Source organism: Lolium perenne, chromosome 4, assembly GCF_019359855.2.
Source record: "Lolium perenne isolate Kyuss_39 chromosome 4, Kyuss_2.0, whole genome shotgun sequence".
Taxonomy (NCBI): domain Eukaryota; kingdom Viridiplantae; phylum Streptophyta; class Magnoliopsida; order Poales; family Poaceae; genus Lolium; species Lolium perenne.
This window is the reverse complement of record NC_067247.2, coordinates 383,692,272-383,700,002: the sequence shown is the minus strand read 5'-3', so window position 1 is coordinate 383,700,002 and position 7,731 is coordinate 383,692,272.

The window sequence follows — 7,731 nt, the reverse complement described above, 5'->3', positions numbered from 1 at the left end:
ATCGTCGCCGCTGGTCAAGGACTTGTCGTCCTCGGACTAGACGAAGGGCTCGTGGTCCTCCTTGTCCCACTCCGGTGGGGCGAGGATGTCGTGCGCCGCCAGCGAGCCCCACTCCGGCGTCGGCTCACGAGATGAAGAGGATTGGGAGGAAAGATCCGACGAGGTGGAGGAGGACGAAGAGGAGAAGGACTGGGAAGAAAGATCCGACGAGGCGGAGGAGGAAGAAGAGGAAGACATTGCTACAGGAGATGGGGAATTTTTGGGTGCCGATGGCTAGAACAGAGCAAGGGGATGAAGAGGCGAACTGTCCGGCGCGGTTAAATAAAAGGGGGTATAGTGGATTTAATGCCACAGCAGTTTCCGAGGAAGTGGTGCCAAAAGAAAAAAAAACAACTGTCAAATCACGCGGAGAAGTTGAGAAGGCAAGGCATCATGATGAAGGATACTGCGGCGGTTTTACCCTGCCACGACGTGACCCAACGAAGAAAAGGCAGAGTGGTTTTGGAATTATCATTTCCAAAACCAGGGGGCATGTGTTATCACCAGAATTTGACCAGATCAGAGGTGGGCCGTGATTAAGATGGGCTTGAAGAATATACACGGAAGATATGCGTGAATCGGCCTTGTACACGAAGTTTGGGCTAGTTTGCCCGTGTATCTGTCAATATAGTAGGATACGTGTCGGTTAGGTAGAATTTGGCTCGTACACGGTTGGGATTATTCCCACGTTAGAAAGTCTACGGACTATAAATATGTATCTAGGGTTATTGAAAAAGACAACAATCACGTTCACAACAAACCAATCTAGGCGCATCGCCAACCCCTTGTTTCGAGGGTTTCTTCCGGGTAAGCATCATGCTGCCTAGATCGCATCTTGCGATCTAGGCAGTATACGTTTATTCGTTGTTCATGCGTTGCTCGTGCTGAAGCCTTGTTGATGGCGAGCAACGTAGTTATCGTAGATGTGTTAGGGTTAGCATTGTTTTACCACGATATATGCTTTATCCGTGCTGCCCTTAGACATCTAGCTGCCTTTACATCTATCTTAGGTGTAAGGGCAGCACCTTGCTTGATCCTTGTTTAGTAGATCCGATCCGTTATGATTGCTCCTTGTTCTTCAAGGATTAGTTTAATATCTACATAGTTAGGCCTTGCAAACGGGTTGAAGGATCCAGTAGTACGTAGGGTATAGTTTGCTAGCCCCAGATAAGATGTTCCGGGAATCAACTCCATGTTGGTTTTTAGGCCTTATCTATGGCTGGTTTATTATCATCTTGCGTGGCTGCCAGGCTCAATCACGTGTAGGATGTTCCGATTATGTGGTGAAAACCCTAAATCGTCGTAGGTCGTTTTAGCTTTATATCGATCAAGCAGGACCACCATGTTATCGTAGACCTCATACGAATCATGAGTGGATCGGCTCCCTGAGCCGATTCACAGGACAACCTGAGAGCCGATCGAGGCTCGTATTTAATGTTTACGTGTATGCCATGCAGGAAACTAAGCGAAGCAATCCATCACCTTCCTGACCAGGTATAGGTCAGGTGGCACGCCCTTGCACCAGCATCGGACGTGCATGCCGGAGCTTTGCGGGCCGTCGCACGAGGGACCAAGGCCCACCGCAGTTCTGGGAGCCTCCCGGCTCTACGTGTTGCCCGTCGCTACTCGCCGGTGGGTTTCGGACGCCAACAGCGGGATCTTTCCCGCGCGTTCCACCGTCCACCATGGCTGTCCCGTCGAGGCCTGCCTTGACGCAGCGCCGCGCAACGAAGACGAACCATGTGCCGTCTCTTTGGATCACCGCGTTGGGCGTCGCGTGCGACCCAAACGGACACGCGGACGCGGGGCGCTGTCTGCGTATCCGGCCAGCCACGCAAACGGCCCAAAACAGACGGCCCAACGCGTCCGTTTGGGTCGGGCCGGTTGGAGATGCCCACACTGGGTTCGTACGCGTTTGCCCGGCGATCGGTTGTTACGGGTTGCCGCCCCACTACACCGCTCCACTTGCCGACGACAACACTCTCCCATTTCTTCAGACTTCCCAGCTGCATCTCTGATCCGCTCGCTAATCTCAGGAATGGAACCAATGACCATCGCAGAAAATATCTCGATCAGTGGTGTCACACGACCTGTACGTCTCGTACTCTCGTGCTAATTCCCCCACTCCCTTTTTGCCACCTGCTGATGGTTACACACGACACGATAGATAATGGCGGTGACGCGAACCGCGATCGCTTTAGATCCATGGCGCGCGACGAGTGCGCCGTCAGCCCATCACTAACAGCTCTAGCTAAGCTAGCCGTGCATAATGGGGCTGCCGCGCCGCGTATGGCCGGAGCCGGCGACACGTACCTGACAGCGATAACTAATTGAACTCTAGATTTCTAGGTAGGCACGTAAGCATGCAGTCAGTCACGCAGATAATAATCCATTCATCATCCTGGTCAAACTCGCGTTGATCGATCGAGCGGCTTTTGGCTGATTTGGACTTGCAAACCATGGCATGCGTACCACGTAGCTGACCTGATTTCCTGGGTGCGAGGCACCTGTGTTATCGTTGCCACTGTGACTGAGTGAGCGCCGGCCGGTGTGGAGTGGAGGTCACTGTTGGCGTTGGAGGGTCTACACGTTTCTCCTGTATGCGCTTTTCGTCAAATGCTATCTGTGAGCAAATAATAATGGTCGTGGAAGAGACCGCGAATGGATGTTCAAAAGGAAAGGGACGGCGAATCTAAAGGTATAATTGTTGCACCCCCATGGAGCTCTCCCAGACGTTTGGATTTTCGGCCGTCCGATCGAGCTGACGTGGAGCGATCTCGGCCGGCCGTTCCGTCCAGGGCGTGAGGCCCTCCCGTGAACCCGCGTTTTATCCATGGGTCCTGTAAAGCCCTCCCGGCCCAGCCTCTCGCGTCGCACGAGACTTGATAGAGGTGGGGTTTGACCCATCACAAACCCTAGATGCCTCTCCCCCAATCCCTGCGCGTGCGCTTCTCCCCAATCCCGTCGTTCTCCTCCCACGTCCGGCGGTGACGCCCCCACCTCCCGCGCTTCTCCTCCTCCCAAGCCCCGTCTCTGTCTTTGTCACTGGACGAGGATTGCCGCAGGTGGAGCTCCGGCGCAGAGCCGGCTGTAGCAGCGCACCGCCTCACTCTCGACGAGCACGAGCCGCCGCTTGTGGGAGGAGGTGGCGCGGGGGAGAACGGCGGCGAGGTTCTTGCCGCGGGTGGAGCTCCGGCGGCCGAGCCGGCTGCAGCAGCGCCACCGCTTTAACGTCGCGGTGGGTGATGCCAGCGCTTGGCAGTAGATCGATGATCCCGGAGGCGAGATGAAGGAAGGCGCGTCGCGCGAGAGGCGAGCCTGGAGAGGTTGGGGGAAGCTCCATGACGAGGTACCAGCACCGCCACGGATCCTCCTCGCCGGCGACGCCCACGGCCTCCTGCATCAGCTTTTCAAGCGCATCTAAAGGTGGAGCACGTGCTGATGAACAAGGACAACGAGCCAGGGTAATTTGCCTCCCATCTTGATCTCTCTCTTCTCCCTCTCTCCATTTAATCCCTTAGTTTCTTATCTTTGTTTTTGCCTAGAAGGTGTTTGACGAAAATCCAGGGTAATTTGCCTCCCATCTTGATCTCTCTCTTCTCCCTCTCTCCATTTAATCCCTTAGTTTCTTATCTTTGTTTTTGCCTTGAAGGTGTTTGACGAAAATCCTGGAGGAAATCATTACATAGTGGTTCGTCGATTTGATCCATGACCAGCTTAGTACTGCAGCGCCTGGGGTGAAAGCATCCATGACATCGACCTAGCGACTCTGCATCATCCGAGGTATGCCTAGCTCTCTCAACATCTTCTACTGCAGGTTGTTTCACAAATTTAATCTCAATACCTTCTTGTTTTTGTTTGTGCAGAATCTTTTGTGGAAGATGCATGTGTATGTTTTGAGCTTCATGCCTGGTAGATCTTGATCTGGTTTGTCCCTCTCTGAGATACCTGAATTGTGTCTTGTGTTGTTCAGCATGAAGAATGTAACCAATTGTTGTACTGCGAGTTCTCTGTGTTGAATTGTCAATTTCCTTAGTTCAATAGCGAGTGCTGAAAATAGTGTTGATTTGGTAATGTTGGTTCATGGTAAAACAAAGTTTCATCATCCAACTGTACATTGATTTTCTGTTTGGATTTTACTGTGACTTCACTCGAAAGAATGCCTATGATCTTACTGTTTATTATTTGACTAAAACCTATAGAAAGTTTTGGTTTAATGATTTCTCTACTTTTTATTATTAACCTTTCGCCCTGCTGTATTAGCATTATGGTATCTACTGTATTTTTCACTTCAGGTATTTGTATGTTCTTTTACTGTCGCAGCTACTGTACAAATTTTCTCAAGGTCACGAATCCCCGTCGGTCAAGCCATGGAAGAAGCTATTGTGGTTGCTTCCTCCCTGACACCGTCTACAGGGAAACATCAATATCTGTGCCGCCGCTGGTGAGATGGAGACGAGGACGACTTGAGGTCCTAGCAGCATTTCTGACTGCAGAACCATTTCCCGGACGCCCTCCATGAAGCCTTCGCCTATTGGCTTGAAGAGCAACACCCAACCTACAGCAGCAAGGTGAGCCCTCCACTCTGCAGTTTTGATAGGGTTCATAATTAAGTATGTGAGTTATCATCTATCTTTTACAAAATTAGAAGCAGTGCCGATGTTACTCTTTGATTCAACTTGCTTAGTAGTTACTGCATTCCACATATATTTACATTTCAGCTCACTTTGTCCAGTGGCCGATCAACTTGCTTAGTAGTTAATGCATTCTACATGTATTTACATTTCAGCTCACTTTGTCCAGTGGCTCAAAGTAGATCATTGGTCCCTCTTTCTAATAACTTTTTATTAGACTGAGCTACGACATTTAATCTGTACTCAGCTTTTGGTGAGTAGTGTTCAGTTTAATAATTGCTCTTATCTATATTGTATTTGTACCTCTGTTGATTTTAATGGTTTGTATTGCACAAGAAAATAATGTGTTTATCATAGTTAAATGGTAGCACTTTCGCTTACCTGAAACAGTTTGCTCACTTGCACAAGAAGACCATATATTCATCTTTTTAAGAAAACAGTGCACTCATTGATTTTGCTTCATCGTGCAATGTCTTTTTGGATGCATATATATATATATCTATATCTGACCAGAGAATATGATTCAGACATTGATTGGAAACAGTGGTGCTTTCAAGGCAGATTCAGTATATGTTTGTTGCTCCTGTTATGTCAGTCAAATACATGTAACCCAAATTAATTTTCTTTTCATTAGCATTCTTTCGTGATAACCTGACGGGTCTACCATTTTCTTGGTTCTCTTGGTAACTCGTGATGTTCCAATCTTCCCGAGAAACAAAGTTCGGATATTCTCTTTCTGATTTTATTGAAATATTTTACTTACAAAAATAGTACAACCTTATGTATCTCTCTTTTACGGTGATTGGCATGGAACTTTGGTTCCGTCTAATTGAATTTTGGTTCCGTCTAATATAATTTTTCGTGACCGTTGATTAAATCTGTGATTAATTTTCTGTAAGTTCTATAATGATATGACACCGTAAAAGAGCTCCGGAACGGACGTTTTAATCAGTGTTAAAAAAAATCAGAATCAAATCGGAGGATCGTGAGATGAGCACATCTCGATAGAAAACCACGAGCGAAGTTCAAAAAAAAAAAAAAAAACCACGAGCGCCCGCCGCTGCCACGCAGCCGCCGCCCAGCCGACGCCGCCCGCAGCCGCCGCCCCGCCGACGCCACCGCCCGCAGCCGCCGCCCCGCCGACGCCACCGCCCCGCAGCCGACGCCGCCGCCACGCAGCAGCCGCCACGCAGCCGCTGCCCCGCAGCCGACGCCCCGCCGATGCCGCCGCCCCGCTGTCTCGGTCGATTCCGCGGCCCCGGGGCCCACTGTGCCGCCGCCGCATCTAGGCCTTTTTGGCTGCCTCGCGCCGACACCTGCTCCGCCGTCGCATTTGGGCCTTGTTGGCTACGTCGCGCCGCTGCCTGGGACGTCCTTGTTGGAAGTCCCATCTTCCTCGGCCGGTTCTGCCCTTGTTGGCCGTCTGGTGGCGTCGCCTCACGCGTCCTGGTCGAAGGGCCCTTCTTCTCCTCTTTTTTTGAACCAAACACGTAGTATTGTCTCTGATATCATATTAGTTTTGAACCAAACTGATGTTACAAATTTTACTGATTTTTTCACTGGTTTTGGAGCCAATCAGTTGATGTCTCCTGATGTTTTAATTTATGAGTTCTGTTAGACTATGTTCAGACGTCTCTGGTTCATGTATATAGATCTGAACCAAATTAAAACTGTGTGATAGAAAGTCTATGTGATTACCTAATGGATAGTTGTTGCGTTTTATAATAATTTGGGCAGACATGACATGTACATGTACTAAGTATGATGGTTTGATAATGGCAGGTTTAGACGATGGATGGTATTGGCGAAACAGAGGTGAGAGAAGAATATATTACAATGGTCAGTCAAATATTTGATAGTGAAGAACAAGGTTAACAAATATGTGAAAGAGAAAGGGTTCAATGTCAGATTGGACTAGAAAGAGTATGTGGCTGGGACCAAAGAAGTAAAAAAAAAAGACGGTTTGTCTGTTCCAAAGAAGGTTACCATTTGCAGAAGTATTTTGAAGCAACTGAGCAGGTGATGGTGGCTTCAGAGGAGCATGGTGCAAGGCATATCCATGGATTGTAGATCCTCTCATTTCTGAAGCACTAGCGCTACGTGATGCTGTGGTGTTCACCCAAACTCAGAACTTCAGACAAATAACAATTGAGACTGACTGCTCAGAGCTAGTGAGGTTGTGGGAAGCTAAAAGGAGGAGTCGCCCGTTGATTTCCCCTCTTCTTGAAGATGTTAGTAGCTTAAGTCTAGGTTTTCAGGCTTTTTCGATTTCTTTTGCTCGTCGATCAGCTAACAACTCTGCACATGAGTGCGCACGCTATGCCTGCTTGCACAATTTGTCAGAGGTTTGGGCTGAGACAAGTCCCGTTTTCCTTCAAAGCTGCCTTAAAGCTGATTGTAATGGTCGTGTGCTGACTTAATAAAGTCGAGTTCTCCAAAAATAAGAGGGAGACATGAGGTTTGGTTACAGTTTCTATTTCCTGTATGTACCGAGACCTGAAGTTTGGTTTTGCTGTACCGGGCCTTGAAGTTTGGTTACATGTTCTATTTCCTGTAAGGATTGCTTTGTTCTGTAGACAAGATTGCTTGTGTGTTAGTGCGGCTAGTTCAAAAATATTGAGTGCAATTGACCTTGTTGCTCTGTTGGTTTTGATCATATTTGTAATTCAATTTCTGTATGCCTGTTGACAACGAAGTGGATACAGAGAGTGAAGCAAGGGTTTGCGATTATGAAATATCTGTGTGTAACCTTCAGACTATGATGAATCTGACATTACCTATATAATGAAAGACCGGACTACACGATATATAATCTTTACCCTAAAGGGTGGAAATCAGTAATCTAGCTACATACAATATTAGCATGAACCAGAAAAGTTCACCGCATTTCCTAGATTTGCATTTTTCGTCTTCGCGTCTTTTATCATGACATATGTTCTTGTCTTTGTACTCTGACAATTTGAACATACAGATATTAAGAGGTGAACTGGACAAGCTCCTCCAGGGAAAGAATGAAAGATTAAGGAACCGACAATTGACATCTTTTCAGAAGTGAAAG